Source organism: Leuciscus leuciscus (genome assembly GCF_965113295.1).
Source record: "Leuciscus leuciscus genome assembly, chromosome: 4".
Taxonomy (NCBI): domain Eukaryota; kingdom Metazoa; phylum Chordata; class Actinopteri; order Cypriniformes; family Leuciscidae; genus Leuciscus; species Leuciscus leuciscus.
In genome coordinates this window covers 48,408,327-48,418,146 of record NC_138728.1, presented here as the reverse complement: position 1 = coordinate 48,418,146, position 9,820 = coordinate 48,408,327, and the positions used below count along the sequence as shown (strand labels likewise).

Sequence of the window (9,820 nt, the reverse complement as noted above, 5' to 3'; positions counted from 1 at the left end):
CAGAATGATGAATATTTATATTCTGTTGTCATCCTTTCCGTGTGAATGGGGGGGAGGACCGACCAAGTACAGCCTAAGTTCACCTCTAATGTAATATCAAATATAGCACTTTAATAATCAGTATTAATGAGTTGCCATATGTGTTAAAAGTTATAATAACAAAATACCATTTTAACTCTTATTTTGAATTTTAAGTATTGTCAGTGTATTGTACTGTATTGCAAGATCAGTATCGTGTATCAAACTCAATTGTGCGACGAGTGTATTGTTACATGCCTGAAATAATCACATTATTATTATTATTTAATTTATTTTCTCTTTCTTTTTTATTAACAGCCAGAGTATGCACTCATTGAAAGTGCAGCAAGAAACTTGCTGTCACTCATAACGGCAACAGCTGGTCAGGAACAGGTTCAAGGTCAGAACCAATCCCGGGGTCTGACTCTAAATCCGCCTGGCAGTCAAAATCCGGGATTGAGGCAACCCAGCATTCATCAAGAGATGACTAGGTTACATATAATTTCTTAAATTATATTATTGTGTTTGCAACAAATACAAGTTTTTTAAATCCTGAAAATATTGCATCTCCTTCTTTGAATACTTTTAACAGGTCCTTTCCTAGAATGTTTAGAAAAGAAAGAACCAGCGGCAAACGCAGATTTCCTACTCCAGTGACAAAAGCTTTTGTAGCCCCCACAAAGCATACTAGTCTGCAGTTTTACTTACTCCCAGCACCAACAGATAGGACCCCACAAGGATCTCAAGAACTTAAATTGTTAATGGCAGGGTTAGGTAAACGCCATATTTCTTTACCTGATAACAGCAACCATGCAGAGGTGAGAGTTTTTAAATTCAGTATTATTTCCAGTAAGCAGGAACAATGTATTTGATATGTGCATTAATTAAATGTTGTTTCTGTAGATTACAGCATCTCTGGCAGTTGATTATCGTAAATTGGAGAACTTAATGGGCGGATGGCTTTTATACAAGGCGTCAGGTCAGTAGTTATAATCTATTATCCCTTGTTTAACTCTTTTATGACTTTGATGTTTAACTCTTTGATGTCTCTTAATATATCTCCATTGTTTGTTTAATTTTTGTTAGCCAGTGCTAATGCTGCTAGCTTAGTGCATGCATTATTTAACATAGACAATGCACATTATTCCAAATGTTATTCATGTATTGAAGGTGGAAGTGGCCAGAGGAAATTGACAGTGATCCCACCAGAATCTTAGGGATACACAGCAAAGCTACTCAAGAGCTCATCTAATAATGGAAGGCATATGCTTTTCATTGTTCCACTTCAGGATGAAATCGATATTTCACCACTTCCTTTTGATGCCCCAGAGTTCAGCAAAATGCCAAAATCACAGTGCAAGACGTGGTAAAACTTTGCCATTACAAGCTCTGGCTTTGCATGTAGAGTCCTGTAGCAAGCCAGACAGTGACCAAGTAAGTTTGAAATGTTAATTAAACTGTTTTGAACTTGCATTGTTTTTGTTATTATTGTTATAGAAAATATTTGCTTTGATTTAATTCATTTATTTTTTCATATTCTCTGTTTAGGAGGCAGAAGAAGAATCAAGTGATTGCTTGGAAGCAAGTACACAGATTGTCTGTAAGTCTTAACAATCACATTTATTACTTCATTATAATTGCATAGATTAACACCAATTTTAAAGTAGTTATTCTTACTTTAACTATGTTTTTTTTTTATGTTTTGGTTGTGCGCTTCTGTTGAGTTGACCCTTGACCAGTTTGCTTGTTTTTATTTTAGCTTCCCCTGAAACACGAGGACTTCAATATTTCTGCAAATGATGTACTATATAGTAAAAGAACATGTGTAATGCATATAATCTGTGTTTTTAAGGCAGTTAATACATCACTGTATACTAATCTGAACCTCGAGTTTATAATGATGTTTAGCTGTGCAAAAGCATGAAAGGTACAGCACTTCTACATGTGTTTGATTTCTGCATGAGATTATAATCACAATATGAAACTCTTACGATCATGTTCTGTTTTGTTGAGTTTCTGTTGGCTATATTCCTATTTCCCTGCCTGATTTCCCCAATACTCTCCAACACTCACCTAATTAGTTCCCTTTGTTTTTTCTATGTATTTAAGCCTGCTGTCTCCTCAGTTTAGTTGTCTGGTATTGTCAGTATTAATGTGGTTATTCTGATCATCTCATGAAGTTTGTGGATTATACTAAAGACTGCTTGTTTTGCTAATTATTAGTTGTATGCTTTACTACAGCCACATTAAGTTAAATGGTGACTGTGGCTCCATTAATTGTATAATAATGTGCTTGAAAATGTAAAAAGTTTACAGCTTTAACTGGATCACAAATTCAAAGATCAGTAGTCAAACATGTGTAAAGATATTAGTGTGATGATATGTGATTATTCATCTAGATCAAACGTACTAAATCAAGAGTTAATTTAACTTAGAATATAGGAAAGGCATGTTAACATCAGGAGAAAACAATGTTTATATGCGAAGAACAGACCTTTGTGGGTGGAGCAATGAACTTTTTGGAAAAGGTTGAATATGTGTGATGGCTTTTGGAGGTGAAGCACTAACTCCTGAAACAAGGAAAGCAGTTATTGTGTGAAACAACATATTCCATAAAAATATATCAGTGCCGGTGCCATCAACAGCTTGTGTCTCAGTTAGAAAGTGTTGTACTTAATAATTCATTAGATGCTTGTGTATATTTGGTATATAGTTAGAAACGATTGTAGTTTCTCAACAAAATAGATTATACATAAATTACTTTTAGACTTCTCAAGGATCCTCTTTTTAACGGGTGTCTGGAAGGTGTATGAGGGTTCAGATGGGAGATCCACTGGAGTAAGGATCAAAGTAACTTCTTCCTCTCCGCCGGTGCCGACACTGGGACCATCCCCTTCTGCTCCCATGTTGAAATCACCAGTATCTTCCCCACTGGATGACATGCTGGGGTTACTTTCAACTCCAGTGTCCTGGGCAGAATATTTCAGTTTTTATACAATTAGGTTGAATTCATCAAAGCAAGTTTTTAAACACTTAAGGCGAGACACTACAGGTGAATAGGGTAAAATTGTTAACTTACAGATATCACCATCAAACTTTACCAGTTGATTACTCACATGAATAGGAGAAAAAAAATGCATTGCAAGTTTTCTGTAATTTTATTTTTAAATATGCTAATGAGGCTATATCTAATTAAATATGCGTTAATTTGCATATATTTTGAAGTGACAAATCTGACCATTGAAAAAAACAAGGTTAAAAATGTATGCCTCGCATGGCTGTAAAAATACGGCGATATCATGCAGTCAGTCACTACAGATATTTCATAACATAACCCATTACAAACTCAAAGTGTCAGCTCTATTACAAATAATTTCGATCGGACTGAAAGAGGTGGTTTATCGAGAGAACATGTAAACACTTGGTCGATTGAGAACCGAAACTGAAAGGACGACGTATGGCTCTTCTACTGACTTTGTCCTATCAGTGCGGCTCTCATGAAAAAAATAGTGAAGACCCATTTCATCATCTTTTGTCTTCATTGGTAATCCCTTGTGTCTTCAAGCTAATGACAACTGTTTTCGGCTTCTCTGAGAGAATTTTGCACGCATATCTTTCAACATTTTGAACTTCCGCGGAAATGTCAGAGCGCGTCACGTGACGATTATGAACGAATCACGTTGTCAGAAATTGGCATCAGCCAATGAGATTGCGCATTTCGAGTTAAATCACCCGTTTTACTTTCACGATTTGTTGCTGATAGACAGGAAATTACCATATTTGGATCCAACAGCATTGAAAAGAAGAGAGAGAGCTTTCTAACGGTGTGTGATGACAGAGATCAGACACAGCGATCGCGGAGCAGCGGGATGATTTAGAACGCCAACTTTTGATGAATTTAGGCGAAATCTGCACACTCAAACAGACAAAGTGTAGCAAAATAAAGACCTAAATGTGTATTTTGGACTTTTTTTCAGCACAAGTCTGAAAGAATACATGTTATTGAAGACAAATAACCCAAAATCTCAAAATTGACAGGTGAAAAAAAACCAATGTTTTTGCCTGCCGTGTCTCGCCTTAAATGGTCAATATAAGTCTTCTTCTAAATATATATTTTGTCCTTGCATTGTGGCTCAGTCAGTGTCACACCTGAATGAATGGCTAATTATGCAGAGTGGGTGGGACATTGTATTCTCAGGTGTAAACCACTCCTTGTTCACGCCCCCTCGCATATTGGCTTTCCAAGCAAAACCTGTTTTACATCAATTTAAATCAATGTATTGTTTTATGAGAACTCGAAGCGACAACATCCATTAGTCAAAAGTCTTATTGACACATATTTATTATGAGTTTTGTGGTCTTATTTCAGCAACTTTCATTTTTATTTTTTTCAATAACCACGCATAAACATTATTCTCTTAAAAATTCAAAAATATACATGCATGGTGATCACATATTTTGGTAGCCCTGTTTGTGCTATATAGAGTGAATTTACACCTTTGCCATTAACATGTTTATAAATAACTGAAAAAAGCACAAATGTCAGAGCATGTCAGAACACCTCCAGGGCCCAGAAAACCGCTCAGACTCCAGAGGGTTAATACTTTAATACTGGGGAAATATACTCTTGTTCCATGTAGTTACAGAGTAAGTGTGACATTGTGGGTCATAAATTAAAGTGGTGCTTGTAAGTAAATCACATTGTGCTGTGTTTTAAAGCACAGTTCTAACAGATTGTTTGATATTAATTTTAAATGAATGGCACACTTAGTGAAGGATGGATTTTATGTTAGGATTTTGTATTCTAATGCAGCTTTTAAAAAACATTTTAACTCATATTCTTCCTGGCAAGTTCTTTTTTGTGCAATAAAACTTGGTGTCTTGAATTGATTTTCTTGTTATTTTCTGTAAGGTAATTTTTGCATTGATTATGCAGGTTAGGTATCTGCCTCTATCGTTTTTAAAGTGCGTGCTTATCAGTTATTGAAATAGGCAGCTCTTTTATGTTCATTTCATACAAATCTTTGGACTGGTTTCCCTTCATTTATTAAACTTTTGGCACTATTACTGTAAACTGAAGATTTCAAAAGCACAAAGAAAACAACATTACCAAACAAACACAACACGTTTGCCTCCAGTGTTAAACATTTAAAAACTCTAGTCAGTCTCTTTTGGTTACAATAATGTTACAGATAGGTCAACTTCTTTATCAGTATTCAGCATAAATGAATACATCCCCTCTGAACAAATGCAAAATGTAAAATACTCCTAATAAAAACAGAGAAATGTGCGACTACTATATGTAAAATAAGTAAATTAGGCAATTTTATTTTAAATATATGGTTGCAGAAATGAGTAAACCCTTGATTAAATTCAACAAATGTGTAATATTCCAGAACTTTGTATGTCCTCCGACCCTTTTTGGCATTGAGTATACAATGACAAACTGTCACATCTGTCCTGTTTAACTCCTGGAGGACGACCTCTTTAAATGCCCTGATCTTTAATGCGGGGTGTTGCTCAGCTCGTCTCTACAGAATCTCCCACATGTGTTCAAGAGTGTTAAGGCAGGGTGAAATACTTGTCCATAGAAGGTTTTTCCACCTTGAGAGAGTGTATATTGTAGTTATGGTTAGGCTTGAAAAGATGCCCAACAACACGGGATGAGGAGAGGGTAACATCTTCTGTTTCGAGTTTTTGTACTACATCACACAAAGGTGTGTGAATTCATGACACCATTAGCTACAGTATGTTTACATCCAAAGTTGCGAATATGCAAAGCGGCAACCTTCCTGTCTCTCGCTTGAAACCAATACAGAAGTGAATTAAACTGCAATTCATTGAATGGCCGCTAGAGACAGGCTGCAAAAGAGAGTCAATCCCATAGACCCCCTAGCCTGGAAATCCAGACTCAAATCCGAAAGATTAAGGTTCTGGCATTGAGTAATGAAAATCGCCCAGCTCGAGGGGCGGCACCAAGCATGTGTAGCCAGTGGCGTCAGGTACTGAGGGAACTGTATGAAACTATTATATAACGTTCGACTACGCCACCCGGTATATACCGGGAACTATCAGCCCCAAATCAGGGAGCGCACAGGTTCGTTACCAAAAGAAATGGGTAAGCAGAGAGATAGGCCAGGGAATATCAATGATGAGGCAGTTTTATTCAAATACAAAATTTAAAACCATCAATACATTAATCTATCAAGGGCTCAATATTCACATGTCAAAAAGAAAAGGAAAACAAACACCACTTTACAAAACTTCAAAATAAAGAAATAAATACAAAAATACAAATACACAAGAAAGCTTAATTAGGAGGGAGATGGCCTGCTGTGACCCTCAATTCACACAACACACTTAATATCCACACACACCCGCTCTGGTGAAGTCAGGTCACTCAAACACAGCACTCAATGTAAACCCCGTTAAACAGCAGCTATAAACCCCTCCTCAATACACTTTCTTCGTCACGTTGTTTACGAGAAAAAAAGAAAGGACACCGTCAGTTCACAAACATTAAAAATAAAAATACACAAACAAAACATATAAACTAATTAAACTTAAACAAAGAAAAATAAATTACATACAAAATACGCAAAAATGAGCACAAGACAAAAATAAAGAAATCTAAATTAAAATTCGAAACAAACCAAAAGACACATCAAAATAAAACAAACATGCCACGGTCGGCCGCACACACACTCAAAGAGCAGAACAAGTCAGCGAGGAAACAGCCGCGCTTCCACCCACATGGAAAGAACCTATATAAACATATATGTTTTAATATATGTTTTGATATATGTTTTTAATATATGTGACATATATAAAATTGGCCGTTTTCCTATATTATATGTACATATATGCACATATATGCACCTACATGTTCACCTATATATGCTCACCTATATGTTCACATATATATGCACCTATATGTTCACCTATATATGCACCTATATGTTTACCTACTATATATTAGTCAAATTATTAAAATCCATAGCTACTAGGCCTACACTGTAAAAAAAAAAAAATCCCGTATACAAACGGTAAATCTCTGGCAGCAAAGTTTCCAGACGGATTCCGTTAAATTACAGCAAATAACCATTTCACAAAATTACAGGCAAAAACAGTGAAAATACAGAATTGACTTTACAGTCAAAATTTATTAAATTACAGTACATTACTGTTGATAATGGCTTATTAAACCGTGGAAAAACGGATAAATGATGTCAAATTACATTTAAAAAAAAACATTTAACTTTCAAGTTAAACTGTAAATTTAGGGTTTTATAAAGTTATTTTATAATAATGCTATCTACAGTAATTATCTTTTAATATATAGTTTTTCCTGTGTATAATAACTATGAAGTTATGTATAAAAATGCATTAAATACATAAATTCAAATTCAAAGTTTGTATATTTACAGTTAAGGCATTTCCAATTTCACAACTTTGACCAATCTCTAATTAAGTACTTAATAATAGCAAATGTACAGTCAATTTCTGTTAAATTAATTAAACGTATAAGTACAAAATACCTGCACATTTACAGTATTACTCATTAAACAAACACTGAACATCAAGATATGTGAATGATAGGAAATACAATCTTAGTATATAATTTAGAACATGTAAAAATATCTACATTAAAAGGCAATTGCTGTATGCCTTTATACTCTAATATAACTTATTTTACACATTTACAATTACATTTTATCCAAAGTGACTTAAAAATTAAGAGAACAATAGAAGCAACAAGTGCAGTGACAAGTCCCAGTTAGTGTAGCACAGTATACAAGTTTATTTATTTATTATTAAAACAAAGATTTAGTATTATTGGGTCAAGTGTTTATGAAAAGATGGATCTTTAGCAGTTTCTTGAAAATGTGTTAAGTTGGGCAGGTCATCCCACCAGCAGGGAACAGTCCAGGTAAAGGTCAGTGAAAGTGGTTTTGTGTCTCTTTGGGATGATGGCACCACAAGGCGCCGTTCACTTGCAGAACACAAGCTTCTGGAGACACATGAGTTTAGGTCTTGCTGCAGCATCTGGATCAGTTGCAGAGGTTTGACTGATGCTGGAAGGCCTGCCAGGAGAGCATTACAATAGTCCAGTCTGGATAGAACAAGAGCTTAGACAAGGAGTTGTGTGGCTCCGATAGGAAGGGCCGGATCTTTCTGGTGTTGTATAAGGCAAATCAGCAGGATCGCATGGTTTGGCTGAAAGTGAAACCATAAGCAGTTTTGTCTTGGCAAGGTTGAATTGAAGGTGAAGGTCATTCATCCAGCAAGAATTTTCCATCAGGTAGGCTGAGATGCGAGCAGCAACCGTCAGATCCTCTGGCTGGAATGAAAGGTAGAGATATATGTCATTATAAGTGATAGGAAAACCCATGTTTCTAAATGACAGAGCCTAGTTACAATACAAAAAAAATAATAATAATAGATGGGTGGAATCTAACACAATCGTGGTCTTACTGAAGCAAAACCAAACCTTGTGCAGCTCCAGTGGCCTCACAAGGATCAAATGAATATTCACATGGGAAAATATAGTATAAAACAAATTAAATTTTCTGCCACTTTTAGTGCAATCATATGGAATCAGAAGACTCGGCCATTACAATATTTTAAATTACTTCTTCCCATACCTTGTTTGCCATGATCATTCTGCTTTCCACTTGACCTGAAATCACAAATATATATATATATATTTTTTTTTTTACAACTCAGTATTACATTTGCATATGTCAGAATATGTTCCACTGGGACAATGCAAAACCTCAACTGACGTGTTGGCAAGCATGCAGCCAGAATATGGAATTTATCATGTGGTGTTCATATTCTAGCCTCATGTGTTTTCCTGTATCAACAACGAGTACAGTATTTGCTGAATTCGTTTTCTTAACGGTCTTGATAACCACATTAACCCTTATGAAAATTAACTATGGTTTAACCAAAAAAAAAAAAACCTTGGTAACGTTAGGCCTATTTGTAGTATAACTGTGGTTATTAAAAATGGTAATAAAAATCCGCCAAAAACGTGGTTACTATTTTTTAAGAGAAGAGTTTTCAGCTTCCAGACAGTGTTTAAAAATGTCCCGCCATTTAAGAGATTGATTTACTGACAGATACTATCGCGTATTAACAAAGATTTTATACACAATTAAACGGACTTTATGTATAACAAGTCTACGAAAGCTTGTTTTAGGTATTTTTTGAGGTGTGGGTTCAACTGATCTTTCTTAAAACAGATGGAAAATGTAAAGATGCATGCTACATTTTCAGTGTTTTGCCTCCAGCTCTCGCCAGTTAACTGAACATCATTTAAAATGCTAATGTTAGCTTGAAAACTGTAACGTAAACTTAACACAAATGTAATATAAATATCGTTCACATGCAGACTCTTACCTCAGCCGGTGATCGGTTGGCATGATGTCCGCTGTGACGAACCAGGCTCACTGAAAAGGGTGCTATTTCCGAAGAATCCAAACTGACAACAGCTAGGGCTCCTGCTCACGGCTGCTCTCGACGAACACGATTGCTTTGAATTATGAGGTGTCATATTGAACCCCCGTTAATCTCACAATCCACTTCAGGAGAGTAGACTGAATTCAAATCTCCCACTTGCACTTGACTTGATACAGATCCAAAGTCGACTGATCAGCTGACCGTTGTGGGCGGGACTAAACAGCGGAAACGTAATGGCGGCGAATTTGAATCTGCGTCATCGCGTGCGCGCGCGCGCACACACACACACACACACACACACACACACACACACACACACACACAAAGCCCTGAATGT

The 9,820-nt window shown here is 35.9% G+C and overlaps 1 long non-coding RNA gene across 1 annotated transcript; it reads right to left on the bottom strand.

Annotated features, from left to right (window-relative positions):
- Positions 1 to 7,369: 7,369 nt before the first annotated feature.
- On the bottom strand, positions 7,370 to 9,570 carry LOC309497094. Its single transcript, XR_014205376.1, has 3 exons — positions 9,424 to 9,570; positions 8,664 to 8,698; positions 7,370 to 8,359 (listed from the first exon to the last, which is right to left on the bottom strand). It is a non-coding gene; the product is annotated as an uncharacterized lncRNA (long non-coding RNA).
- Positions 9,571 to 9,820: the final 250 nt, after the last annotated feature.